General features: G+C 39.7%; 1 protein-coding gene across 4 annotated transcripts in view; it reads right to left on the bottom strand.

Annotated features, from left to right (window-relative positions):
- Positions 1-27,980, bottom strand: part of CMKLR2 (chemerin chemokine-like receptor 2) — a 55,512-nt gene that overhangs the window by 2,988 nt on the left and 24,544 nt on the right. The window contains exon 1 of one of the 4 annotated variants that reach the window (XM_004454665.5): positions 22,768-22,991. The exons of 2 other annotated variants lie outside the window; for them this stretch is intronic. The gene's annotated coding sequence lies outside the window, so the exon portion shown is untranslated. Of the gene's footprint in view, positions 1-20,274; positions 20,296-22,767; positions 22,992-27,980 lie in introns of those variants that run through there. One more of the 4 variants, XM_071216169.1, reaches the window with a different exon arrangement.

Genomic DNA, 27,980 nt, shown 5'->3' with positions numbered 1-27,980 from the left:
GCCTCCTTGACCCTTGTGGAGCTGGCCCATGTGCAGTGCTGATGTGTGCAAGGAGTGCCCTGCCACTCAGGGGTGTTCCCTGTGTAGCGGAGCCCCAAGCCCAAGGAGTACCTCCTGTAAGGAGAGCCGCCCAGCGGGAAAGAAAGTGCAGCCTGCCCAGGAATGGTGCTGCACACATGGAGAGCTGACACAACAAGATGACACAACAAAAAGAAACACAGATTCTCTTGCCGCTGACAACAACAGAAGCAGACAAAGAAAATGTAGCAAAGAGATACAGAGCACAGACAACCAGGGTGGGGGTGGGGAGGGGAGATAAATAAATAAATAAATCTTTAAAAAAACACACACAAAAAACACATCAGTAGTCCATCTCAGTCCTCCTCTTATCTCCTTCAAGAGCCACCATTGGGAAGTGGACTTGGCCCCAACGGATAGGGCGTCCGCCTACCACATGGGAGGTCTGCGGTTCAAACCCCAGGGCTCCTTGACCCGTGTGGAGCTGATCCATGCAGGGAGTGCCGTGCCACACGTATGGGAGCCCCAAGCCCAAGGAGTGCGTGCTGTAAGGAGAGCCGCCCAGTGCGAAAGAAAGTGCAGCCTGCCCAGGAATGGCGCTGCCCACACGGACACAACAAGATGACGCAACAAAAAGAGATACAGATTCCCGGTGCCGCCGATAAGGATAGAAGTGGTAACAGAAAGAACACACAGTGAATGGACACAAGAGCAGACAACTGGGGGGTAGAGATAAATAAAAAATAAATCTTTTTAAAAAAAGAACCACAACCTACCACCAGGTCTTGAAGATATTTTCCTACAATTTCTTTTAGAAGTTTTATGATTCTTGCTTTATTTTTAGGTTTTTGATCCATTTTGAGTTAATTTTTGGATAAGGTGTGAGATAGGGGTTCTCTTTCCTTCTTTTGGCTGTGGATATCCAATTTATTGAAAGGACTCTTCTGCCTGAGCTGTGTGAGTTTGATAGGCTAGTCAAAATCACTTTACAAAACATGTGAGGGTCTGTTTCTGAACCATAAATTTGGTTCCACAGGTCTATGTGTATGTCTTTATGCCAGTACCATGCCGTTTTTACCATTATAGCTAGGTAATATGATTTAAAGTCTGGAGATGAGGGTTTGCTTTTCTTTTTCATGATGTTTCTGGCTATTCAGGACCTCTTACCCTTCCAAATAAATTTGATGATCATGTTTTCAATTTTTTTTAATGCTGGTGGAATTTTTATCAGAATTGCATTGAATCTGTATATCAATTTGAGTAGAATTGACTTCTTAATGATATTCAGTCTTCCAATCCATGAGCATGGAATGTTCTTCCAGTTATTTAGGTCTTTTTGACTTCTTTTAACACTGAGTTGCAGTTTTCTAAATACAAGTGCTTTATGTTGTTGGTTAAGTTTATTCCTGACTATTTGAGTTTTATCTGTCATATCTTATTTTCACCACTCTTTTGACACTTCTAGTTACTTTTATTGATATAATCTTCATTTCTAGACTCTCTTCCAGGCCTCTCTTTCTTGTCTGTTCTTCTCAGACTCTAGCACACTCTTTAGTATTTCCTGAAAATCTGGTTTCTTTCTTACAAATTCTCTCAGTTTCTGTTTATCTGTGAATATTCTAATCTCGCCCTCATTTTTGAAAAACAGTAGTTTTTCCCTTATAGTATCTTAAATATATCAGACCACTGTTTTCTTGCCTCCATGGTTTCTGGTGAGAAATCAGCACTTAAACTTATTGGGTATCCCTTATATGTAATGCATTGCTTTTCTCTTGCTGCTCTCAGAATTCTCTCTTTGTCTTTGGCCTTTGACATTCTGATGAGTATGTGTCTTGGAGTTGGTCTATTTGGATTTTTTTGGATGGGAGTACATTGTGCTTCTTAGACAGGGATATCTATGTCCTTCAATAGGGTTGGGAAATTTTCTACTATTATTTCTTTAAATATTCCTTCTGCCCCCTTTCCCTTCTCTTCTTCTGGGACACCCATGACACTATGTTCGCATGATTTTTTGCTATCATTTGGTTCCCTGAGACCTTGTTCAATTTTTTCCATTCTTTTCTTCATCTGTTCTTTTGTATGTTCACTTTCAGAGGCTAATTTCTTCAAGCTCACCAATCCTTTCTTCTGCCTCCTCAAATCTGCTATTATATGATTCCAATGTTTTTTAAATTTCATTTATTGCACCTTTCATTCCCATTAGATCTATTTTTCTGTGTATGCTTTCAAATTCTTCTTTGTGCTCATGTATCTTTGTGCCTTCATAATATCGTTAATCTCTTTAGCCATCTCATTGAACTTATCAAGGAAATTTGTTTGAACATCCTTTATGTCATCTGGAGGCTTACCTTTTTCCTTTACTGGGCCATGGCTACCTGTTTCTTGGTGTGAATTATAAAATTTTTTGTTGGTGTCTAGGCATCTGACTTACTAGAGTATTTATTCTGAGTGCAGTTTTTCTCTTTAGTTCAGGGCTTCCTGCTCTTTCTCCCTTGCTGGTTGTGTAGTAGGAGTTGTGTAGTAGGACGTAGTTGGTGCTATAAGCTGTGGAGGCCCAAGCTGCCCTCATTGCGCCAGGAACCGATGAAACTTTTCCCAACTTTCTCCTTTGCCAGGGGTAGGGACAGAGACACAACTGTGTGGAATAATCCAAGTCATGCAGGCCTAGACTGTATTTGCCCAAAGAGACTGATGAAGCTTCATGCCCCTGCGAAGGGTGGGGATGGAGCTACAAGTGTGGGCCGCAATATATAGGATGTGGGTCCAAGATGACTGCAGTTGCCCCAGTAGACTTCCAGTTTTCAGTCAGTGCCAGCCAAAGGTACTTGCTGTTACCTGGACAGGCTGGTTCAGGGCCTGCCAGCCTCCTCCCTGCCAGAGGCGGGGCTGATGCCTATGCTAGGGTTGCAGGCTGATCTGGGTGAAAGAAACTGGTTCCTAACATCACTGTGATTTTTGGTCCTAGCTTCCCCTTGGGCTGGAGGGTAGAGTCAAAATGGTGGCCACTGGCCTCTTTCCAACTTGGACAGATTCACACACACCCCAGCTGTTCCTAGGATTATACCTTAGCCAGCTGAGTCTATTAATCAGTGGCCAAAAACAGCAGCCAACCATCTCTTCCTCCTGTTTTGGGTAAATGGAGCTTCCAATTCCAGCCACAGAGTAGCTCCTGGGTTGGCTCATGCCGCCAGAAACCTCCGCAGCTTGGCTGGTAATTTCCCAGAGTGGCTGGCGCAGGTCCCCACAGCTTCCTCCCTGCTGGAGGTGGCACAGGGGCCTAGGCTAGAGCTGCAATCTGATCTGGATGGAAAGAAGCTGGTCCCCACCAGCACTGGGATTCTCAGTCCGCCCCACTTCCCCTCACGCCAGGCGTGGAGTTAAGATAGCAACTCCTGGCCTCTTTCTGACTTGGACAGGCTCAAACTTTAGCTGTTGTCAGGATTATACTTTGGCCCACTGAATTTACTCATCAGTAGCTGAAGTTGGTGCCCAACTGTCTCTTCTTTCCCCGTTTTAGGGAAGTGGAGCTTTCAATTTCAGTCGCGGAACAGCTCCTGAGGCAGCTTGTGCCTCCAGTGGAGGATGGGCACCAACCTCCAGGGCATGGAGTGCTCTGCTTACAAGTCTTCTCTGCAGATGGGCAGCCTCTTCCTTCTATTCCTTCAAGGATGTGGCAGGATATTCTTCTGGCCTCCCAGAGCTCCCAAACAGGTGCTTCAGCTAGCTCCTGATAGCTTTGCACGTTTACTAACTGCCCTGTAGCAGTCGCTGACTCTAGGAGCTCCTTACTCTGCTGCCATCTTGATGGTTGTCCTAACCCCCTATAGTTCTATGAATTTTTAAAATTTTTTAAATTTTATTATCATATATATAATCTAATATTTCCCATTTTAATCATATTCAGATATATATTTCAGTCCTGTTAATTACATTCACAATGTTGAAGTCCTGGAGGTTTTGGTGCACTATTTTGCACCCAGGGATATTTTAATTCTATGTTCATGAACATAAACATGTTAATAAGAACTGTATCAACTATATCAACTTTTTGGAATGTAGTCTACTATGAACATTTAATTTCTATATTAATTTCCTATAGAATGCAGTTAATCTTTATGTAACCGGTTATTTTACTGAAATTCCTTTCTTTTGATTTAATTCTTTTCTACAATAATTTTACAGCAAATATTTGATTCAATAATAAGTTTTAATTGTTCCTTTATTTTTGTCTATACCAAGTTTTACCTATTATAATTTCTACCAAAGTATGTTTTCTATTTTTTTTAGGAGGTGCCAGGGATTGGACCCAGGACCTCACACATGGGAGGCAGGCACTCAACCACTGAGCTACAATGGTTCTCAATGAGAGTTGTTTTTATTGTTTGTTTGTTTTTAGGAGGTACCAGAGATCAAACCCAGGACCTTGTACATGGGAAGCAGGCACTCAACCACTTGAGCTATACCCTCATCCCAGTAGGTTTTCTTTTATGGCCTTTTATTTTTTTCCTACCTTGGCCAGTATTCCTGGGTTGAGAAGATTTGAATGTCACTTTTTCAACTCAAACAAATTTTACTGGGGTGCAATTTTAGCTTCATCAGTTTATTTTGTGTCTATTATATCTATCAGAGTTCAAAATTAAGTAGAAAAAAAGATGAACTGTTATATTCATTTCACTAGGGAACAACCATTAAGGGGGAAAATGTAATATTTGGTATATAGTAGAGTCAGATTTAAAGAGGTCAAAATATCCTGTATTATTGACAGGCACTGAATTCATCATCTTACCTAAAATCATTTGAGGAATCTTGCAGGGCATACATTAAAAAACAAGAGCAACTTATTAGCTTCCTCCTAATTCTAGATCCAGCCAACTTCTCATTCTTTGCTATTCAGACCAAATACTGTCTTTTATTGCAAACATTTCCTGATCTCACCTTCTCCTAGGAAATAATAATAATTATTAAAAATAATAATAAAAGTTATTGAGAATTTACTATGTACTAGGCATATATGATCTAATTTGATCCTCATGACAGTCTTATAAAGTAGGTAAGTACTATCATTCCCATTTTACATGAAAGGATACCAAAGTCCAGGGAAGCTTAGTGACTTGCCCAAGATCCCACAATCTATAAATGGAGAATCAAGATCTAAACTCAGATCTGTTGACATCTCCTAATCCCTATGACGTTCCCCTCCTAAGTACGACATTTCCCTCTTCTGTACATACCTCTCTTCTCATACTTAACACACTATAATGTTAATGATTTTTTTAAAAAAATTCTCCCCTACCAGATATGAACTCCTTGACAACAATGACTGTCAATCTCTGCACTCCCCAGTGTCTAGTACAATTATTAACTTATCACAGGTGGCTAGCATATGCTTAAAAATTGATTGGCTTTGCTACTAAACTTGCCCAGAGTAAAATGTAATTTTAAAAGCCTCAGGTCAGAGTTTGTGGGTTCATCCCTAAGTCATTGTGGTGGCTAAAATCTCTGACTCACAGTTCTATTGCTGGGAGCTTGCCTCCTTTCCTTAGAATGTCCTATTTATGTGAGCAAAAATTGGCTTCTTTCTTGCTGCCCTGTTCTTTTGGGCCTGGGATTTATCTGCCTTCTTCATTTCTTCTGGTGGCTGACCATCCCCAGTGTCAAATTCTGTCCAGCATAGTCTTAACCTCCCTGCCTTGGTTTTCTGCCTGCCTACTAGGACACGCTTATCTTCCTGCTGCCTATGATCCACTCTAGGTAATTAGCAGTTTTGAAGCCAAATGGCCTAGGTGGTGGTCTGAATCACCTAGCAAAACCTGAAGTGGTAAATGGAAGGAAACATTTCCATTTAGTGGTAAATAAGAAATCCCACGGAAGACCATGGAAGACCACGGGAGACCCCTGATTATGCACAGCCACTATCTACACCACAAGGAACCTCCTCCTTCCAGTGTCATTACTGACACTTCTAGGCCAGCATGATTATAGGGCCTTATGAAGGGCACCATCCACCCCCTGCTTCCTGATTCTTTTGAGGGGGTAGGGAGTACCTTGAGGATGAGTGCTCTCCCTGAATAGAATCCCCTCAGCCAGGAATTCCTGTAGCAGAGGGGTTCCTGATCTTCCAGAAAACAGATGAGTAGGTTAGATGTGAGGACTAATTCAGGCTTTGAGAAGAATGCTTAAGGGAAACTGAATGCTGCCCAGCTGAAATATAAACTAGGAATTCGTCTACGTCTTAGATATTTTTATGTGTGGTAGAGATGGTGAGTGGTAAAAGCCTGATAGAGAAAGGTGAGAAGTAAGGGAAAATTCAGTAACAGGTCTTGAGCAGACAGAATTAACTCTTGTTCAATTATTCAATTATTATTGGGTATATTCTTGTTCAGTTATTATACCTTGTTTGTATATTGCTTTACATTATACAGGTGCCTCCAGATCTAATTAAGTTTCCAAAGCTCATTTTTATCTCCCCAAATATCTAGGTACTTACTTACAGCTAGCAACCACCATTTCTGAATTCTGATCATGTATTCATTCAGCAAATATTTAATAATTGCCTATATTTGTGAGGTACTATTCTAGCTGATTGGGATTCTTCACTAAATAAGATAGTCAAGTATTTCTTCCCTCTTGGATCTTACATTCCAGAAGGAGGAGATAGACAGAAAACAATGAAAATAATTTTTTCAAAGCATATAATGTGTTAAAATGTTAAGCGCTAATGGCCAAAAAGCACATAAAATTGCTCAACATCACTAGCTATTAGCAATGCAGACCAAAACTACGATGAGGTACCATTTACACCTTATAGAATGGCCATCATTAAAAAAATACAGCAGAATATTACAAATGCTGGAAAGGATGTGGAGAAACAGGAACACTCCTTAACTGTCGGTGGGAATGTAGAATGGTGCAGCCTCTGTGGAAGACAGTTTGGCAGTACCTCAAGAAGCTGAATATAGAACTTCCATATGATCCAGCAGTCCCATTATTAGGAATATATTTACACTATGTTCATAGCAGGATTATTCACTAGTGCTAGAACGTGGAACCAGCCCAAGTGTCCATCAACCAACGAATGGATAACAAAATGGTATATATATACAATGGAATACTATTCAACTGTAAGAAGAAATGATATCAGAATGTATATTACAACAAGGATGAACCTAGAGGATATTATGTTGAGAGAAATAAGCCAGACACAAAAGGACAAATATTGTATGGTCTCATTATTATGAACTAAATATAATGGGTAAACTCATGGAGGTAAACTCTAGAATATAGGTTACTAGGAAATAGAATGTGAGTGAGAATGGGAACTGATGCTTAATGTATGTAGCATTACTAAAAATTTACTTGTAAAAGTGTGGAGATAGAGTTGATAGTAATACCTACAGTGAGTACAATACGGCTGATTTATAAATGTGATTGTGATGGAAAGGGGTAGTCTGTAGACGTAAATGTCAATAGAAAGGAAACTAGAGAATAATCTATGGAGTGTATAACATAGTGATTTCAGTGTGGATGATAGATTGGCATCCTGAAAGACTGAACCAGAAAACTCATCTCTACCTCACCCTTCCAGAACATGCTTTGCAGGCAGAAACAGCTTGCAGCCTGCTAATGCAGTGTAAGAAAATATTAAGCCAAAGACACCTGGGGCAAAGTGTACAATGTAGTGATATCAGTGTGGATGACAGTATAAACAGAAAAATGCTCTTCTTTTACAAAGTGTTTTAAGTCATACAATAGAGCACCCAGGATTCCTGCAAATGGTGAAATTCCTAAGGCAATGAGAAAGCCCAAGTCCAGGACAAGATGCAGCCTCAGAAAAAATGAAGAAACCTCTGCACTTCACATTCCCCTTGGGCTGATCTTTTTGATAGAAGGGCTAAACTCTGAAGGAGAATACACGCCATCTCAGAACTAATTGGCAAAGATGGTAAAAGTTGTTTTTTTATTTGTTTGTTTATGGCATTAGGTTGTTTTTCCTAGCTCCTGGTATTCAGGAAATCACTGTCAAATCACTAGCTTAAAGAATAGGGGACTTAAAGAATAGGGGACTAAATCCCAGAGTTAACACTTTAAATTATTAAAAATACACAGGGTGCAACAAAAGATTACAAGGCAAACAAAGTAACAGGAAATGATGGTCCATCCAGAGTAACAATATAAAACTACTGAACACATCAACAGAGAATACCAGATATGGAACACCAAATCAAACCAGAGACCTAACCTTACAACTGAAGGATCTATAACAAGAACACGCTAAACCTAAAGCAAGAAAGGAAGGAAATAACAACGATGAGTGGAGATCAATGATATACAGAATGAAAAAAATAATAGAAATTATGAAACCAAAAGTCAGTTCTTTGAAAAGAGCAATAAATTGACAAACCTGGGAAGCAGATTTGGCTCAATGGATAGAGTGTCCGCCTACCACATCGGAGGTCCAAGGTTCAAACCCAGGGCGTCCTGACCCGTGTGATGAGCTGGCCCACGCACAGTGCTGATGCACGCAAGGAGTGCTGTGCCATACAGTGGTGTCCCCCTCATGTGCAAGGAGTGCGCCCCGTAAGGAGAGCTGCCCAGCATGGAAAAAGTGCAGCCTGCCCAGGAGTGGCACCACACACACGGAGAGCTGGTGCAGCAAAATGCCACAACAAAAAGAAACACAGATTCCCGGTGCCGCTGACAAGAATACAAGTGGACACAGAAGAACACACAGCGAATGGACACAGAGAACAGACAACTCAGGATGGGGGGATGGGGAAGGGAAGAGAAATAAATAAAAAATAAATCTTAAAAAAAAAGTTGACAAACCGTTAGCTAGATTGATTTAAGAAAAGAGAAAGGATACAAGTAACTAAAATCATAAATGAAAGGAAGTGCATTATTATTGATCTCAAGAAATAGAAAAGAATTATAAGAGGATACTATGAACAACTGTACACCAAAAGATTAGATAATCTAGATGAAATGGAAAGAATTCCTAGAAACATATAAAAACTACCTATAATGACTCAGGAAGAAATAGAAGATCTCAACAGATAAGTAAAGAGATTAAATCAGTTATCAAAAATTTCCCAACAAAGAAAAGCCCAGTACCATATGGCATCACTTGTGAATTTTGCCAAACATTCCAAGCAGAATTAACACCAATCTCTCTCAAATTCTTCCAAAGAGTTGAAGAGGAGGAAGCACTCCCTTTTTCATCCTATAAGGCCCACATCATCCCTCATACCAAATCCAGACAAAGATACCACAGGAAAAGAAAATTACAGACCAGTATCTCTTATGAATATAGATGCAAAAATCCTCAACAACATGCTAGCAAACTGAATCCAACAGCATGTTAAATAATTATACACCATGATTGTAGTAGTTTGGTATTATTTAGGAACTCCAAAGATAGATATTGCATTATGTTTGTAAACTGGTCTTTTCCTCTGAGCATATTATATTGTATTGGATTCAGAGGTTTCACTTGTACTTAATTAAATAATGATTAAGGCTTTGATTGGGCCACACTGGTAGGACAAAGGGGGCGGAACTCAGAGAAAACTATACGGCAGAGGAGAGAGTTTGGAATTAAAAAAAAATTTTTTTTAAGATTTATTTTATTTATTTCTCTCTCCTTCCCCCACCCCCCATTGTCTGCTCTCTTGTGTCCATCCACTGTATGTTCTTCTGTATCCACTTGTATTCTCAGTGGCACCGGGAATCTGTGTCTCTCTTTGTTGCATCATCTTCCTGCATCTGAAGAGACTGTTCGGTCCCAGAAAATTGGACTTGAAAAGTGTATCAAAAATCATTTCGCCATAGAGGTGAGGGTCATTTATTAGCTCTAATAGTTATGCTATAGTTATTTCAGGATTTTCTAACTATAGAATCATGTAATCTGCAAATAGTGAGAGTTTATTTCCTCTTTTCCAATTTAGATGGCTTTTTCTTCCTTGTCTAATTTCTCTAGTAAGAACTTCTAGCACAATATTGAATAACTGTGGTGACAGTGGGTATCCTTGTCTTACTTCTGATCTTAAAGGGGAAGCTTTCAACCACTCGTCATTGAGTAAAATGTTGACTTTGGGATTTTCATACATTCCTTTTATTGTGTTGAGGAACTTTCTTGTCTTTTGAAGAGTTTTTATCAAGAAAGGATGCTAGATTTTGGCCAAATACCTTTTGTGCATCAGTTATGATGATCGTGTGTTTTTTTCCCTTCGATTAGTTAATGTGGTGTATTATGTTAATTAATTTTCTTATGTTGAACCACCCTTGCATATCAGGAATAAAACTCATTGGATGACAATTTGTAATTGTTTTTATAAGCAGTTGGATTTGATTTGCAAGTATTTTGTTGAGAATTTTTGTATCTATGTTCATTAGAAGATTGGTCTGTAATTTTCTTATACTATATCTGGCTTTTGTATTTGAGTGATGTTGGCTTCATAAAAGCGTTAGATAATTTTCCCTCCTTTTCAATTTTTGGAGGAGTTTAAATGGGATTGGTATTAATTCTTCTTGAAATGTTTGGTAGATTTCACCTGTGAAGCCTAGACTTTTCTTTGTTGGAAGATTTTTGATGACTGATTCAATCTTTTTTATTGTGATTGGTTTTTTGAGTTCTGATATTTCTTGTAGAGTCAATGTTGGTTGTTTGTGCATTTCTAGTAATTTGGCCATTGCATCTAGGTTGTCTCATTTGTGGCATACAGTTTCTCATAATATTTTCTTATGATCTTTTCTATTTCTGTGAGGTCAGTCATAATGCCCCCCTTGCATTCCTGATTTTATTTATTTACATCTTCTCTCTTTTTCTCTTTGTTAATTTGCTAAAGGTTTGTCGATTTTATTGATTTTCTCAAAACACCAGCTTTTGGTTTTGTTAATTTTCTCTATTGTGTTTTTGTTTTCAATTTCATTTATTTCTGCTCTAATCTTTGTTATTTCTTTCTTTTTGCTCACTTTGTGATTGTTTTGCTGTTCTTTCTCTAATTTATCCAGTTGTTCTGTTAGATCTTCAATTTTAGTTCTCTCTTGTTTTTTAATATATGCATTCATGGCTATAAATTTCCTTCTCAGCACTGTCTTTGCTCTATCACATAAGTTTTGATAAATTGTGCTCTCATTTTCATTCACCCTGAGATATATACCAATTTCTCTTGCAATTTCTTCTTTGACCCCTGTTTGTTTAAGAGTGTGTTGTTTAGCCTCCATATATTTGCAAAAATTCCCCTTTTCTGCCTATTATTGATTTCCAGCTTCATTCCATTATGATCAGAGGAAGTGCTTTGTATGATTTCAATCTGCCTAAATTTATTGAGAGCTGCAGTGTGGCCCAACATGTGGTCTATCCTGTAGAAAGATCCATGAGCACTTGAGAAAAATGTATAACCTGATGATTTAGGGTATAATGTTCCATATATGTCTGTCAGGTCCAGCTCACTTTTCATATTGTTCAAGTTCTCTATTTCCTTGCTGATCTTCTGTCTTGTTGTTCTATCTATTGATGTGAGTGGCATGTTGAAGTCTCCAACTATTGTAGAAACAGCTATTTCTCCTTTCAGTTTTGCCAGAGTTTGCCTCATGTATTTTGGGGCTCCCTGGTTAGGTGCATATGTATTTATGACTGTTATTCCTTCCTAGGTGGATTTCCTTTTCATTAATATATAATGATCTTCTGCATCTCATCACTTTTTTTTGCATTTAAAGCCTATTTTGTCAGACACTAGTTTTGCTATCCCAGCTCTCTTTTGATTACTATTTGTGTGAAATATCTTTTTCCAACCTTTCACCCTCAGTCTATTTGTTTCCTTGGGTCTAAGGTGAGTCTCCTGCCAACAACAGATGGATGGCTCATGTTTTCTTATCCATTCTGTCAACCTATATCTTTTTTTTTTAAGATTTATTATTTATTTAATCCCCCCCCCCCCTTTCAGCTTGCTTGCTGTCTGCTCTCTGTATCCATTTGCTGTGTGGTCTTCTGTGTCTGCTTGTCTACCTTTGTTGCACCATCTTGCTGCATCAGCTCTCCGTGGGTGCAGGCTGTCAGCTCTCTGCGGGCATGGGTCAGCTTGCCTACACAATGAGGCCCTGGGATGCGAACCCAGGGACTCCCATATGGTAGACAAGAGCCCAATTGATTGAGCCACAGCTGCTTCCCAACCTATATCTTTTGATTGGGAAGTTTAATCCATTAACATTCAATGTTATTACTGTAAAGGCATTACTTCTTCAACCATTTTATCTTTTGGCTTTCATATGTCATATCTTATTTTCATCCATCTTTTAATCTTTTTGAGTACCCTTCCTATAGTCTTCACTCTACACTCTCCTTCAAGTCTCTCTCTCTTCTCTTTTCTTTTCTGGCTGCTGAACTTCCTTTCGTGTTTTCTGCAGAGCTTGATTCTTTTTCATGAACAATTAGTTTTTATTTATCTGTGAATATTTTAAGCTCACTGTCATATTCAAAGGACAGTTTTGGCTGACAGTTTTTCTTTTCCAGTACCTTAATTTTATCATACCACTGTCTTCTTGTCACCATGGTTTCTAAAGCGAAATCCACACTGTCTTATTGGACATATATGATGTTTTGCTTTTTCCTTGCTGCTTTCAGAATTTTCTTTTTATCTTTGGCTTTTGGTATTCTGTGTATTACATGTCTTGGGGCAGATCTATTTGGATTTATTCTCATTGGAGTATGCTGTGCCTCCTGGACACATATATTCACATCTTTCATTGAGAGTTGGGAAATTTTTGGCCTTTATTTCCTCAAATACTTTTTTTTTTTTTTTTTAATTTTCTGTCGCAGTTGGTATGGTTATGAATTCCAAAAATAGATATTGTATTATGTTTGTAATCTGGTCTATTACTGGGCATGATGGAGTTATGATTGGGCCACATCGTTAGGGCATTGAGTCCCCACTCCTTGGTGGGTGGGAACTCACAGATATAAGGCATGGCAAAGGACAGAGTTGGAGCTTCTGATGCAAGGGTTTTTGATGTTGGAGTTTGATGCTGAAGTCTTAAGCTGGAGCCCTGGGAAGTAAGCTCACAGAGGAAAGAGAAGCCAGGCCCAGGAAGAGAGGAATGCTGAGCCCAGGAAGAAGCAAGCCCTGGGAAGAAAGGAACCTTGAACCCAGAGAGAAGCAAGACCCTGAAAGGGAGGAACCCAGGAAGACTGAACTCTCTCAGTCTCTGGCAGCCATCTTGCTCCAGCATCTGAAAATAGGCTTTGGTGAGAGAAGCAACTTATGCTTTATGGCTCCTATCCCAAATAAATACCCTTTATAAAAACCAACCAGTTTCTGGCATTTAGCATCAGCACCCCTTTGGCTGACTAATACATTATCTTTTCTTTTCTTTTTTTTTTTTTTAAAGATTTATTTATTTATTTAATTTCCCCCCCTCCCCTGGTTGTCTGTTCTTGGTGTCTATTTGCTGCGTCTTGTTTCTTTGTCCGCTTCTGTTGTCGTCAGTGGCACGGGAAGTGTGGGCGGCGCCATTCCTGGGCAGGCTGCTCTTTCTTTTCACGCTGGGCGGCTTTCCTCACGGGCGCACTCCTTGCGCGTGGGTCTCCCCCACGTGGGGGACACCCTTGCGTGGCACGGCACTCCTTGCGCGCATCAGCGCTGCGCATCGCCAGCTCCACATGGGTCAAGGAGGCCCGGGGTTTGAACCGCGGACCTCCCATATGGTAGACGGACGCCCTAACCACTGGGCCAAAGTCCGTTTCCCTCTTTTCTTTTCTTTTCTTTTTTTAAAGATACATAGATCACACACAATGTTACATTAAAAAATATAAGAGATTCCCATATACCCCACTTCCCACACCCACACTCCTCCAACATCAATAACTTCTTTTATTAGTGTGGTATCAAATACTCTTTCTACCCCTTTTCCCTTCTCACCTCCTTTTGGAACTCCCATAACATGTATGTTGGTACACCTCATGTTATCATTCAACTCCCTGAGCCCCTGTGCAATTGTTTCCATCATTCTTTTCTCTCTCTTCTATTTCAATTGTTCTTTCCTCAGCATTGCTGATTCTTTCTTCCATGATTTCAAATCTGCTGTTTTATGCATCTATTGTATTTTTAACCTCACTTATTGTGTCTTTCATTCTCATAAGCTCTATTATTTTTCCATCCAAGATTTCAAATTTTCCTTTGTGCCCACTTAGTGTTGTCCTAACATCTTTTATTTCTTTAGCCATGTAATCCTTCAACTCCATGATTTGATTTAGAAGATTCGTATGGACCACATTGATTAGGTGTTTCAAGTTCTGTGTCTTATCTGGAGCTTTAATTTGTTTCTTTGCCTAAGTTCTATCTTCCTTTTTCTTTGTATGGCTTATAATTTTCTGATGTCTAAGCATCTGATTCTGATGCTGAGTTTACTTTGATGTTGAGTTTCTCGCTCTTGCCTAGGGATTTACTGTTAAGTAGCTGTGTGCTTCCACTGTTCTTTGACTCTTGGATCAATTTGTTCTAGATATTTAGAATTGCCACTGTTTAACTGCTCAAACCAAGGCTAAAGACCTAGTAATGGAGTGCAGGCCAGTTTCCAAGGGCCTTGAAGAGAGTGGCAGTAAAGGCACCAGCTTGCCTTTTTAATTAATTAATTAAGTTTTCTTTTTTGTGCACTTTTCTGGTCTGGCCAGCAGATGGCACTCTTTGGAAGACCGCTCAGCTCAGACCCCAGGTGCTTGGGAGGAATGCATTTAGAGTAACTCCTTAGGCATGTGTGGAGGGGTGGGAGGTTGGGTAGGTGGTAGAAGCAATGTCATCAGGGCTGGCCAAGCCTCATAAACAAAATTTCTCAGAGGCTGTTCTCCACCCTTGGCTGGCCACACCCTCTCTCCCTCTGCCTTCTCAGCAACCAGCCTGGGGCATAGGAGCATGTTTGAGAAGGCAAATTATCTTTAGCTCCCTGCTGACTCTCAGGGCACACAATGTCTCAGCCCCACCTAGCCTGGAAGTGTGGGACCCCTTCAACAGAGTAGACCAATTTACCTGGCCCAAATCTAAAACTTGCTGTAGTCTGTGTTCGAGAGGAAAAGGGAGAGAGAGTCTCCCTTTTCTTGGGGAGGAGAAGCCTTTCAACTCTTTCCACAGCCACTGCAGTCCTCAGCTACTGCAGTCTGCACACTGCTATTTGCTCCATACCTGGGGAAATGGGTGCCACTGCTACTTTTGCAGCTCTACTCACTGAATTTTTCAGACAGCCGAGATGACTTTCCTTTGATCCCTCTCTTCTGAGTGTCGTCTCATCTTCCCCTGGTGTTTTGAGCCACAAAACACCCTCCAGTCTCTGCTTGTCCTCTAGCTATTTTTTTCAGGGAGAGACGTGCTCTCTCTACTCCTTTAATCCTCCATCTTCTGAGAAGTCTCCAATATCTTCATTTTAAATGTGAAAGTCTCCCAACTTTAAAAACACTGTTTTAAAACAAAATAGCCATGGACTGCACTCAGTCCAGTTGCCAACTGAAACCCTTGACTCAGGCAGGCTCTTAAAATTTTGATCTTTTCAATGGTGAAGGAAACTATGAATTAAAATGGAAATAGAAACTCTGGGCGGCAGACTTGGCCCAGTGGTTAGGGCGTCCGTCTACCACATGGGAGGTCCACAGTTCAAACCCTGTGCCTCCTTGACCTGTGTGGAGCTGGCCCATGCGCAGTGCTGATGCACGCAAGGAGTGCCCTGCCACGCAGGGGTGTCCACCGTGTAGGGGAGTCCCACGTGCAAGGAGTGCGCCCCGTAAGGATAGCCGCCCATCACGAAAGAAAGTGTAGCCTGCCCAGGAATTGGTGCTGCACACATGGAGAGCTGACACAACAAGATGATGCAACAAAAAGAAACAGATTCCTGTGCCGCTGATAACAACAGAAGCGGACAAAGAAGATGCAGTAAATAGACACAGAGAACAGACAACCGGGGTGGGGGGCGGGGAGGGGAGAGAAATAAATAAATAAATAAGTCTTTTTTTTTTTTAAAAAAAGAAACTCTAAGTTGGCCTTTTCCCTTATAGAACAGAGGACAATATTCTTCTTGATCCTAGGGAGGCAATCACAAGATTTAATGCTACTCAGAGGCCTCTCCCAAGACCCTCAATTACATTTCTCCCCAGTTGACAAAGGAGACTGGCTTTAGAGTTTGGAAATGGTCTAGCAGTATCCCTAGGAAAGAAGCTATAGACAGGTCCCTGCCTTTACTGGGTTTCTGTTAGAGTTACCAATGAGGGTGCTGGAAAGCAAAGGAAAATGAAGGATCAGCATCTAGGAACCAATTTATTTTCTTCAGCTATACAAAGCTTCTGGGTAGGAGAGACCTCTTATAAATACCCCTCTTCCTGTTTCATGCTGTCTCTGATTATAAAGAAGACTATGTCCCTGCCTTATCATTACTCTAATTTCCACAGCTTGGGACTTGCCACTCTCAACCTGTAAGCTTTCCCTGCTGCAAACTTGAACTCAGCCATGTTCCTAGTTCAAAGTATAGCTTGGCAGTCATCCTGACCCATGGTCCCACTTCTACTTCATTCCTTGACTTAAGTAAATGTGTTATTGCCTTGTTCCTAATCCTTGTTCATGAGTGTTAGTCTTGGATTGCCATGCCCTTGATTCTTTCCAGTTCCCTGGAGAACCAATGTCCCATCCCTGTTCTCTGGGTCCACAGTGGGAAACTTGACCTCTCTGACCACATCTCCAAGACTCTGCTCATTTGTTCTCTCCCAGTCTCCATGCTTCTTTGCTCTTACTTTTGTCAAAGCACTCATCTACCACCCCATGAGACACTGTGCTGATGCTAATTCCTATCCCTTATTACCACCATAATCTATACCAGTGGTTCACAACTGGAGGAAGTTTTGCTTCTTGTGCACATTTGGCAATGATTGGGGTCATTGTTGATTGTCACACTTTGGGAGGGGAGGCAGTGCTACCAGCATCTTGTGGAAAGAAGTCAGGGACACTGCTAAACAATAGCACAACAAACACTTATCTGGTTCAAAGTGTAAATAGTGCCAAGGTTAAGAAATCATAATCTACATATACTCAGCATTGTTTGAACTCCTTTCTCTTATTTCCTGCTACCAAATATGCCCTTTTCCAGTGGGTTTTCTCTTCTGGGACTGGCTCTGGTCAGTCTGGTCCATGCTGCTACCAATTAGCTGTGTTTTATAGAGGTTGCAAACTGTAGGCCTGTGTATTTGCTTTGGCAGGAAAAGTGTTCTGAAGTGTTTGATGTAAATGCTAATATTTAAACATTGGGATATTTTGACCTCTCTTGATAATTTATATGATTTGTTAATAATGGCTCTGCACTTCCTTTGGCAGCATGTGTTCCTCTCCAAATATAGTATATACTGTACTATTTGCCATAACCCCCACCAGTCCTTAATCACTTATGATAGTTGCCAGGATGCCATTGGTATTTGACTTGAAACCCTTGCTAACATTTGATGTAGTATATAGTAAGAAATAAAATTGTCGAACAAATTAAAACTGTACCATCTGAGAGAGAAAATAAATGAAGTATATGATAATGCAAGATCAAAGTAAAAACAAAGTCTAAAATAAAAGCTTACTACCATGCACATTTTTCCCAACTTAAATTTAAGGACCTATAGAAGTTTGACTTTTTAAACTTTAAAAGAATTGGAATTATGCTATATCATCAATTATACTTATCTGTTTATCTTTGTGGGGCAGTAGAGATTAAAAGATATACAGAAAAAAATGGGGAAATTTGTCCTCATTTTTACTGTGTGGATATATCCATATCCATACATCTGTGAAGCAATGGGAGGATGTGAATAAAGACTCAGAGGTGGAACTGGAAGACTGTGTGGTCAATGAAAAGGAAACCGACTGGGCAGTGACTAGAAATGAAATAAATAGCAGAGGAACATTGGGTCTTTAACCCAGATTTAAAGGAAACATTTGTCATTTATTAAACAGGTGGGGTCAAGCCAGTCATGACTCGCAGTGACTTTCCATTGAGATTCCATATGGTTTTCTTAAGTTGGAAATGCTCAGAAGAGCACAATAACAATCTCAGGATGAAGCTTTTAGACTTTGATTGAAAACAGGAACTAGCCACTCTATTTGTTTAAACCATATGTGCTGCTGAAAGGCAAATAAATAATTTCAACTGAAATACACACTAATGAAGATCTACATGATCATAAAATCTTTAGTTGCTACCTAAGTAACTGCCAAGCTTGCACTGTAGACATGAATACATGTAGGTCCATCCAAATCTGTTAGAAACATGTGAAAAATGCCTGGTCTAGAGCAAAGTTCAGAGAACTAGTCACAAAATCAGTCATTTGGTTCTCAAAGAATGTGCAGAGGCATGTTTACTGTGGAGATTCAGCTACCGGGAGGCCTCAAGTTATTATATTCTTGGGTTACATTTACCCCAGATATTCAAATTGCAGATGTCTAGTTCTGGAATACAGAACTATTTATTGAATTAAATAAATTGTTTTATAATCTACTCAGATATTAATAGATGGTAGAGCTGAAACTCCTTTCTGAATAAATAAATTTCATTGCAAGAGTTTTGGCAGAAAGTGTAGTGATAAATAGTCTATAAAATCTAGATGATTTGGGAGAAGGACATCTGGTAGAAATGTGTAACATTAAACTCTTAAATGTGGATTTAAATGAGGCTTGGCTATAGAGGGAAATGCTTTGTTTACCTATCTTGACAAATCACAAAGATTCCTTCTGGCAGACCATTTTGTGAATGAAGAGATATTTAATTTAGTTCCATAGTATTGAGTTCCATGGTTTTTCATGGACCATTGCAAAAATGTTTACCTTACAGAATGGGATCCAACCTACATTGAACAGAGGAAAGGATGTGATGTTGCTGACTTTTGACTATGTATTTTGCCTGTGTAGAGTTTCCCCACACACCCTGTTAAAAATAACTCAAGAGCTGAATGTGTCTGCTGGGAAAACTCTAGGGGTTTTGGGGGGAACATGTATGTATTTTGCCTCTGATTGGGTGACAAGAAATAGTAGAAAGAATGGATGGACTTGAGAGAGAAACTCTCTGGCGAAAACCACAGATCCATGACCCAGCAAACATGTACAGTCAGCAAACTTTAATTTTCAAGGGCTGTCATCCTGAAGAAGAAAGATGGACTCTGTGTGTGTGTGTGTTTGTGTGTGTCTGTGTATGTTGAGTTCATTAGGGCCACAGCTCAGTATTTTCCCTAACTCTCAAACATGAACTGCATATGCCACCCCAAAAGGGGAACAAAAGGGGGTATAAATTGAAACTGAAGGTTGGGAGGTAATAGTGACAGCTCTTATTGGATGGGAGGTGGTAGCCTCTGTAGAAACAGTGATGGACAGAGTGATCCTCCCACTCTAAAACCTGGCGTAGCCACTTGGACAGTTGGAGAAAGAGAACACAGCACATATTTGGAAAGTCAACACCTACTTATGTATCAGTTATTTTAGTGCTCCACCCAGAAGTTAGTGTTTGGACTTGTACAATCTGTACAGCTCTGTTGATTGCTTGCAGGAAAAAAAAATGATGATTAACCCTAGATCAGGGAGAAATTTTCAGATTTAAATCCTTTGCAAGACTCTAAGAAAATTAACACAAAGGTATAGTTTAAATACCAGGCAATATAGTGCAGTGGTCAGTGAATTCTGGAATCAGATTGCCTGCCTTCAAATCCCAGACCTATCTCTTCCCGGCTGTGTGAACTTGAGAAAATCACCTGCTATCTCAAAACATGAGTTTCCTCACTTGTTAAATGTGGGTAGTAATAGTACCGAACCCATAGGGTTGCTTGCTGTCATTACATGAGAAAATCCTCTAAAAGTAGTTAGCTCAGTGCCTGGTATATAAGCATGTCCCAATGAACGTAGCTGTTGACTATTATCAGTGTTGGACTGAAAACAAGACCATGGAGAGGGGTGCAGGGGAAGGTAGAAGGAGAGTGAGGTTTTTTTTTAGTTCCTTCTAGAGAAGGGTAAGAAGAGTTTAAGTAAAGAATTAGAAGCATGTTTTATTTCATGAGCTTCGTATTTTAAAAATATTTGAATCTGTATGGAATTTACACATTGTTGTCTGCCAGCCTCTGAAAGCATTTGTGTTGGAGACTTGTGTCCAGTCCCTAAATGCCCTATTATCCCCACTTCTGACTAGAAGTGGAGAGAAAATAGAATACTGTGTAGTACCACATTTCTCTTACCTCTCACTTTAAAAAAGCTATTTAGTCACCTTTTATTACAGAATATAGTCTAGGTCTTTATCTTACATCTCCCCAAATTTCATCTGGGGTCTGAAAAAGAATGACCATCATCAACAGTGTAATGTTTCAAAGCTTGGTCATAGCAGAGAGAAGTCTTCAAATCAGTATTTCTTTGAAAATAACTTTTTATGCATACAGTGATTTTTTTTTTTAAACTAGGATTTGTGTAGGCAATGAATTTGGTATGTCAAAAGAGCACTGGAAGTCAGGTGAGATGGTCTCTAAGTGTTGGCTCTGATTGCCACTAGCTGCATGACTTCAGATGAAGTCCCCTTCTGTGGCAGTTTGAGATTATTTTATGAATCCCCAAAAGGGAAAGACTATGTTTGTAAATTAATCTATTCCTCTGGGTGTAGTACCCTTTGATTGCATTAAATTCAACTGAAGTGCCTTTGAGTAGATTACTTGATAAGATCAATTTAGGGCTTTTGATTGGTCTTTATCGGTGAGGCATGACTCAGGTTGAGTCTCTGCCACCTTGCTGGGTCTTTATAAGTGGAAACATATAGAGAGACCAAGAGAGGAAAAGGGAGCAGGCATATTTGATCCTGCAATGTGAAAGAGAGGACTGCAGGAAAAGAAAAGCCCCTTAGAGGCTCAGAGAGGCTGGGCCCACAGAGCAGCTCAAGAGGAGATGGTGAGCCTGGAGGGGAAGGCCAAACCTCAGCAGACTGGCAGCCATCTTACTTTGTCACATGCTGGGACAACAGAGTCACCAGGGGCTGCATTTAGTGAGAAAGCATCTCTTATGGAGCCCTGATTTGGACTTTTCATGGGTTTGGGACTGTAAGTTTTAACCCCAAATAAACTCCCTTTATAAAAGCCAACACATTTCTGGCACTTTACATCAGCAGCCCCTTGGCAAACTAGAACACCTTCCCACTTGGGACCCCAGATGCCTCATCTGGAAAGTGCAGGTGACATCAAGTTCTGTAAGTTTGTGAGCCTGCCCTTGGGCTTTTGTAACTGCCTAAGAAGCTCAAAGATGGCAGGACAATGTATTCTAGCTCTCTTATTATTTTCCATGCCTCTGAGCAGCACCAAATCCAGTGCTGTGCACAAAGTGGGCATTCAAACAATGCCTTCCAGTAAATGTTCTTTTCCATGTGAGTTGGGAGAAAAAAGCCTACATAAATTAAAAACATTCTGCAAATGAAAACAAAACCTCCCCAACAAGAATATTGTCCCTCCCTCATTCCTCCCAGAGAAAAGAATGAATATGAAATCACTGGTTTTTCTAATTCATTTAAGTATGGCAAAGTCTTATTGCCTTTGTTTTTCTGGGAAATATTCTACACAAATATTTCAGGTTTTGAGTGAAGCAGACTTGTGTAATAATTCAGCCTTTTGGGATTTCTTTCCATTTAAAGATACTAGTACCACCCTAATGAGTCACATTTCATAAAATGTAACATCTGTTAGAAAAGATCATAAACATGCAGCAGTGCCCAGAACAGCTGGAAAACTGCTGAAGAAAGAGAATCCACTTCCCAACTAGTTCTTCATAATTCTTCATATTTAAGTTTGCATAGTTAGAAAGCAGGGAGAGAGAGCATTCGTGCATATTGTCCAAACCCCTTCTTGTTTTCTCATCTTCTTTCCTTGGTTCAAGAGTAAACTCATATTTTAAGAGCTCTTTTCTTTATGCTTGGCTCATTTTGTACTAAAACATCTTTTCCATTTACTTACTGGCCAGTAGTAGAAATGAGAGGACAAGGGATACTCTGAGATCTCTTGACTATATTATTTTGCAAATTGTTTCTGGACACAAAGGATGTATAGCAATAACTGTAGAACAAATAATTTAAATGTATTTGATATCTTACTTTCATATTTGGTCTTACTTGCCCTGTCCCCCCCAAAAAACACAAAACATGAGAAATGATGGTGACCTTCTAAATGTAATTAAGTATGGCGGTTCATGTGAAAGGACGGACTTAGGCATCCTGTCCCTATGATCTCAGAACTTTGTATAACTCGAAAGCCAAATGCTTCTCCAGGTATTCAATTTTAAAAAAGCAGTCAGAAAGTATCTTGGAACCTATACTAGTAATACAATATTCCTTCAATGGCAGTTGATTCCCTGACAAGAAGCTTGGAAGGAACTCAGTAACAAACCACTCAATACAATAAAGTTTCTTTTAGAACAGTCTCCTATTTCTTTTCTGTGCTCTACAAATTTTCTCTAACAAGGCAAAGTTGGACAAACCATCCCAAACTTACAATTCGATTTCCTGACAACATGCCTAATAACTCATGTGACCACTTAATAAAAACAAAAAAGCTTGGGAATTCTAAGCTTAACTTTAACACCACCCAAGAATAGTCATAAAAATAGCAACCATAGATATTTGAATTGAAAACACTTTTTTTTCCCCCCTGACATCCAAGATAATAAAGTTTTAAAGGTTCTGGAAAGAGAAATTAAGAATTTCTAAAAAGTTGAATTCCACCGTACTAACCTGGAAAATGGGACTGAAAGGCAGTGTTCAGAAGTTTCTTTAGAAATCGTCAGTCTCCTTTCACGCCAGAAATCACTTATTAAGCAACATTTACATCAAACTTCATGGCAGTTACAGTACAATCTTTCTCAACAGGTTTTTCTAGATGATAATGTGCATAGGCAGCAATTATAGGCTCTGAATTCTTTTTCAAAGATAGACTTGGTAAGCGTACATAAAAATATAAAATATTGATTAATAGCTTATTCAGAGCATATTCACCATGAGAAGAAAGTCAAAGTGATGAGCCCCAGGCCCCCAGTCAACCACCTTTCACTTGCATTTCTACTGGGATGTGAGTCACTTACCAAGGGTACTACAATCAGTGCCCTGTAGTGACCCATTCTGTCATTTAGGCATGCTAAATTTCTGTCCAAACATAGCTCCTTGACCATGAGTCAGTGTGAGTCAACAAAGGGATGTAACTGCCAAAAAAAAGTGAATTTACCCTTGGGCTGTAGTAATAGAATTGGAGTGTTCCTATAACTCTGCTTAACCTGGTTAGACTGCACCTGCAGGCTTTGTGCTTCTTTCTGGGAATACAAGAGGAACAATGATAAACTGGAATATGTCCAGATATGACAGGATGGAGAAAAAACGTAAAGCTACATCTTGAAAGGAACACTGTATGAACTGGTCAAAGGTATCTATTGGGAAATAAGGGCCAGGTAGCATTTCTCAAATGCTTCCAAGGCTACAATGCAGACGAGGGAACTGTTCTATCTGGTCAGAGAGTAAAATTAAGAATATGAGTGGAGCAGATTTTAGCTCAGTGTTAGGTAGACCTTCGTAAAGATTATTAAAATCTTTCATGTTAAATGAATAAACATTTAATAAATATTTACTGAGCATTTACCATGTATTCAAGGCCTGGAGAAACCACAGTGAACAGAACAAAGTCTGCTCTCACAGAGATTTCTTTCTAATGTAAAGCTGCCACCTGAGGAGAGTACACTTCTTATACCTGAAGATATTTAATGAGATAACCATAAGACTTTGAAGTGGGAAGTCAGGCATTACACATGACTAGACTTGATGATGTCTAAAGTTCTGCCAACCCTGAAACTCTGGGGTTCAGTATGGTTCAGTTACTCTAAAGATACATGAAGCTGTTTGTACGATAGAAAAACATGTTCTTAAATTTAATCCATTTCTGTGGGTGTAAACCCATTGTGTGTGTATGTGTGTGTGTATGTGAGAGAGAGAGAGAGAGAGAGAGAGAGAGAGAGACAACCATGGAAGAAAGAAGTTGATATCAATGAAATACAGAAGAGAAGGAAGAGACCAGCAGACACTGCTATATGCCTTGTGGCAGAGGAGTCAAGGATAGTTAGCAGCTGGTCTTTGGGAAGAAAGCATCATCTTGATGGTGCTTTAATTTGGACTTTTTTCTGCCTCTACCATGAGCAAATAAATTCCCATTGTTTAAGCCAACCCATTTCATGGTATTGCTTGGAGCAGCCTAAGAAACTAAAACAGATTTGGTACTGAGAGTGGGGTACTGGTACTGCAAATTCCAAAAATGTGGAAATGGCTTTGGAATTGTGACTAGGTAGGGGCTGGGAAAGTTGTGACCTGCTTGATAGGGAAGGTCTAGATTGCTTTGAAGAGACTATAGAAATATGGACGCTAAAGGTACTTCTGATGAAGCCTTAGAAGAAAATGATGAATATGTTATTGGAAACTGGAGGGAAGGGATCCTTGTTTTAATGTGACAGAGAACTTGGCAAACTGAGTTCTGATGGTGAATGGAAGGCAGAATTTGAGAGCAATGAACTTGGATATTTAGCTGAGGAGATTTCCAAGCTAAATGTGGAAATTGCAGCCTGGTTTCTACTTGCAACTTATAGTAAAATGCAAAAGGAAAGGGATAAACTGAGAACTGAACTCCTGGGCACTCAAAAAGACTTGAATATTAAAGACAGACACAGTAATAACTACCAGGATTTTGGTGGAAACTCTACTCTGGTCCAGAAAATGTTATAATCAATTAGAACTTCTAGAAATTACAAAGATAATAGTGAAATTTAATTTAATGGGCAGGTAAAACACCTGAAGAGAGAATGTAAACTAGAAGATAACCTGCAGACGAAATGCTAAGTAATGAGGAGCAGAAAGTAAGAATGTCTAACATATATGGAATCACACCTTCAGAATGGGATAAAACCCATGTTAACCTGATGGTTAAAAGTGGATCCACAATCAGAATCTAGTTTATATTTTCATGTTTTGGTCACTAAATAATAGAGGTTTATAAATTAATGCCCATAATATTCCTGACAAGGAAGAGAATAACTGATTTGGGTATCATTCAGACTGGTGGTCCTCTGAGTTGTCAAATGCTTTCTGGAGGGGAAAGGCATACCTTTTTTTCTGGCTTAATAGCATCCACAGGTTTGGTTATATCTTAAGTTTGTGCATCATCTTTGAAAACAAGGTTCCTATGTTATCACCTATATATGAAGTACTCATTAAGAGAATAAAATCAGAAGGCAAAACTCATCCTAAGAAGAAATCAAAGGAAGTGGATGTGGCTCAAGCAATTGGGCTTCCATCTACCACATGGGAAGTCCCAGGTTTGGTTTTTGGTGCCTCTTGGAGAAGGCGAGCTGGTGCGGTGGGCAGGTGTGGTGAGTTGATGCAACAAAAAGGACACAAAGAGGAAAGACAATGAGAGACACAACAAACCAGGGAGCTGAGGTGGCTCAGGTGATTGAGCGCCTCTCTTCCACATGGGGTGTCCAGGGTTCTCTTCCCTAGTGTCTCCTAAAGAGAAAATGAGCAGTCACAGAGAGAACACAGCAAATGGACACAGAGAGCAGACAGTGACCACAAACAATGGGGAGGGGGAGGTCAGGGAAAAATAAATAAAATAAATCTTTAAAAAAAAAGAAGAAATTATGGCCATGGCTATAGGAACATTTGCGAAATTATGAAGTGTTTATGATTTTCTCATGTTGGTCATGTTTCTGCTATGCCTATTTTTTCTGTAGGAAAGCCTTTAAATGAAAATTAATCTTTGTGTGACAAAGGTTATAGGAGTTAGAGAAACTTATGACAAGAGAAGTGGGTAAGGCCATCTACTTAGGGAAATGAAGTGTCTGAGTTCCTGGGGCTCCTCAAAAAAGAAAAGAGAAAAATGGGAGGTGGCTCAAATATGGCTGAAACTGAATGGCAGAAAAAGACAAGTGGGACTCTCCAAAGAAGCCGTCCCTGCAAACTTCATAACTCTTTGATCTTTAGTATAATCAGATACAAAATGATAAAGATGACAATAAAAAAGTAATGATTCACAAAAGCTGACTGTGGGAAGGGCTGTTTATGCTTCTGACAATATGGTACTCTAGATTTTAGAAATCAAAACTTCTAAGAATACTGTACTAAACATGAAGGCATTTTTTAAATGTATGTCTGTGCTTGCAAGAAAGTAAGGAAAATCCTTACAAAACTGAACTGGAATGAGAGCAGAAATCCAGAGACACCAAACCTGTTGGGTACTCTATGGCCATCAACCAACCTCATGTGACCTTATGTTTTCTTTCTTTCTACCATGAAAAAATCAGAAGGTAAAAGGTAGGACCTGGACTAGATAGTTTTATGATCAGAGATGCATAAATAAAGCTGAAACCCTTGAGTTTCTGTTACAAGTGAACTAAAAGGGAGTGGATGTGGCTCAGGCAGTTGGGCACCCACCTCCCATATGGGAGGTCCCAGGTTTGGTTAAGAAGACAAACAACAAGCTGATGACAAGCAAATATCTACCAACAGGCAGAAAAGGAGCAAGACAACGAGCAAACAATGAGAAGACAACAAGCAAAAACAAAAAAACAAGCAGTTGGGAGCCTGCTTCTCATATGGGAGGTTCTGGATTTGGTTCCCTGTGCCTCCTAAAGAAAAAACAAACAGAAAGCAGACAATGAGCAAAAAAAAAAAAAAAAGAATGCATAGACAACAAGCAAACAGACAAGGGAGTCATCTTGAGGCGGGGGGCGGGGGGGAGTGAATTAAAAAACAAATGTGCCATGCAAAGGGAAACAGCAAATAAACATGTTTGTCTCAACCTTTGTGTGGGGTAGAGGTAAAAAAACTAAGTCTTCTGAAAAAAATCTTCCCTTTGAAAATTTTAAACCATGAACCTGCTCTCCTGCCAAGTTATGGCTTTAAAAACCCTAAGCTTAAAATTTAGTTTAAGTAGTCCTGAATTGTCAGTGTCCCTGGGCTCCTGTCAAAAAACAAAAACAAGTTCTCTCTAGAAGAACACATTTTCAACACAGTTCTCAAATCCTTGGATGAATTTCAAATGAACAAAAGCTCATGATTAAAAATAAATGAAAAATTTCATAAGTAAACAAGGAACAATTAGTAAGAATGACAGAAAATGGGAAAATCTTAAAAACAGCCAGAAGGAGAAAAGAGTTTATCCACAAAAAAGAAAAAAAATTAGGCTGACAGCTGACTTCTTGACAACAATGGAATCCAGAAGACAGTGGAATAATTCCTTCAACGTATTGAGAGGAAATAATGGTCAATCTAGAATTGTATATATAGGGGGAAGTGGACTTGGCCGAATGGATAGGGTGTCCACCTACCACATGGGAGGTCTGCAGTTCAAAGCCCGGGCCTCCTTGACCCATGTGGAGCGGGCCCATGCGCAGTGCTGATGCATGCAAGGAGGGCCGTGCCATGCAGGGCCCCCGAGTAGGGGACACGCAAGGAGTGTGCCCTATAAGGAGAGCCACCCAGCGCAAAAGAAAGTGCAGCCTGCCCAAGAATGGCACCACACATACGGAAAGCTGACACAACAAGATGACACAACAACAAAAAAAGAAACACAGATTCCTGGTGCCACTGATAAGGATAGAAGCGGTCACAGAACACACACCAAATAGACACAGAGAGCAGACGACGGGGGCGGGGAATAAATAAATAAAAAATAAACCATAAAGAAAAAAAGAATTGTATATATAGGAAGATTGTCTTTCAGGAATAAAAGCAAAATAGGGATTTTTTACACAAACCAAAACTGAGGCAGTTTACCACTGACAGACTGTTACTGAGGGAGTTCTAAAGGACAGATGTTTGAAAAATAAAAAATGAGTCCAGAAAAAAGGTCTGAGATGCAAGAATGAAAGATGAGAAAAAAGGTAAATGTGTGGTTAAATCAAGACAAATAT

This window comes from Dasypus novemcinctus, chromosome 7, assembly GCF_030445035.2.
Source record: "Dasypus novemcinctus isolate mDasNov1 chromosome 7, mDasNov1.1.hap2, whole genome shotgun sequence".
Lineage (NCBI taxonomy): Eukaryota > Metazoa > Chordata > Mammalia > Cingulata > Dasypodidae > Dasypus > Dasypus novemcinctus.
Note: the sequence above shows the minus strand (reverse complement) of the source record. Positions and strands in the feature narration are given on the sequence as shown.